Below are 1,709 nucleotides of genomic sequence, written 5' to 3'. Positions count from 1 at the left end.
CACGCCCGCCGCGCGCCGGGGCGGGGCCGCCGCGCTGTGACGGACAGGGCCGCGGGCCAATGGCGCGTGGCGCGGCCGGCAGCGCGCGGCGGCGGGGCGGGCCCGCGTCAATTGCGCTCCGGTTGCCGGGCGCGATCGCAGCGGCGCCGCCCAATGGGAAAATTCGCGGCGCGGGAGGCGCGCGCTGGTTCGCGTGCTGCCGCGGGCGGGCGGCGCGCGCGGGTACGGCGCGCGGCCCCTCACGCCCCCCACGCTCCTGCCCCCAGGTGCGAGTGTTGAGGAATGTGCCCTGCTCGGAAAAAAATCCCAAAAAACAACAAACCAATAAAAACAACCCAAACAAAAAGAGGTGGGCGGGCGGTGGCATCATGGTCTGGCTGAGCAGTGCGCTCCCGTTTCCCCGCGGGCTGCTCCGCTTGTTTTCCGAGCATTAGTTTGGGTAGGGCGCGCGTTTTCCAGCCGTGCCCTTGGACCTTTTTCTGGAGCGGCCTTGGGGCCGTCAGGAGCACCGTCAGCGGCTAAGCCGGGGTGCGGCAGCGGGAATCCCGCGGGCCCGGTGGCAACGAGTCCCATGTGTTCTGTAGAGAAAGGGAATTCCCCTGTGTGCTCCAAAAATCACAGTAGAAAAGGTGAATGCAAGAAAAGGGTTAATGAGTACTTCCACCTCCCCCTCCTTCCTCCCCCACCCCCCCGTTGGATAAAGATGGTCTTGGATACCCTTTGTAAATAGGAATGTGGAGGTGGGAGGGGAAAATCAGCCCGGCTCCGACTACTCGGCTGCCTCGGTGGGTGAGCAGGCGGGAGGAGCCGGTGCAGCCGGGGCGCTCTCCCGGGGAACGCGCGGGGGACGGACGGGCACCCGCGGGGCGGGCACGGCGGGAGCGGCTCCTGCGCGGGGAGCGGGAGAGGAAGACAAGGGGCTGACATGCTGCCCAGCGCCTGCCCAGCGGTGTATTGAACAGTTGGGGGGCTTTCCGCTTTGTATTTTTTTTTTTTTTTAACGTTTCTCCCTTTTTTTTTTTTTTTTTTTTTTTTTTTTTTTGTACGCCGCCTCCTTGAAGCCTGTAGCAGCAAGGAAAATAAGCTGAGGACAGAGAAATAAGACGGAGATGGTGAGCAGATCTCTGGCTTGGGGGGAATGAATGAGGTAGCCGGGCTATTTTCTGTGAGATTCTTGCAGGATGTAGTACGTTTTGGGGTGATTTTGCATCACGATTCTGGGCTAGACTTCTTTGTTTGCTAAAGGTTGCTGGTTCAGGTTTAGCAGCGTTCATCAGTTTATTGTGAGATGCGCAACGAGGAGTTGATGTATGCGAATGCCTGAATTACATACGCAAGCCACAGACACAAGCAACCCCTAAACAAACCAACATTGTAATAATCCTGCAATATGATGGGCAGCTCGTGTCATGGAGGGAAGTCATTGCTCAGGTTATTTGTGGCATGCATAGGAGATGAGCCTCTTTGTAGCAAAGACCAAACAAAACTAACCTATTTTTTCGCACACGCGACATCCATGGCAGACTTAAAAGCCAGAGTTAGGGGTTATTTTTTAATTTTCGCTTTCCCTGCGGTACTGAGGTCCACGGTTAAAATCTGACGTTCTTAGAAGTTGAAAAACTCTTTGAAATGTTCACTTCTAGTGAATATGAAATAGTAAAGACTGTCTTTCTTGCTTTTTTTTTTCTTTTCTTTTTTTTTTTCGTGTA

General features: G+C 55.5%; 1 protein-coding gene across 1 annotated transcript in view; it reads left to right on the top strand.

Moving 5' to 3' along the window:
- Nucleotides 1-814: 814 nt before the first annotated feature.
- ARVCF (ARVCF delta catenin family member) overlaps nt 815-1,709 on the top strand; it is a 245,823-nt gene continuing 244,928 nt past the window's right edge. The window contains exon 1 of the mRNA XM_079322400.1: nt 815-1,112. The gene's annotated coding sequence lies outside the window, so the exon portion shown is untranslated. The remainder of the gene's footprint in view (nt 1,113-1,709) is intronic.

Source organism: Erithacus rubecula (genome assembly GCF_903797595.1).
Source record: "Erithacus rubecula genome assembly, chromosome: 19".
Taxonomy (NCBI): domain Eukaryota; kingdom Metazoa; phylum Chordata; class Aves; order Passeriformes; family Muscicapidae; genus Erithacus; species Erithacus rubecula.
The sequence above is the reverse complement of the archived record's forward strand: the minus strand, read 5'-3'. Positions and strand labels throughout refer to the sequence as shown.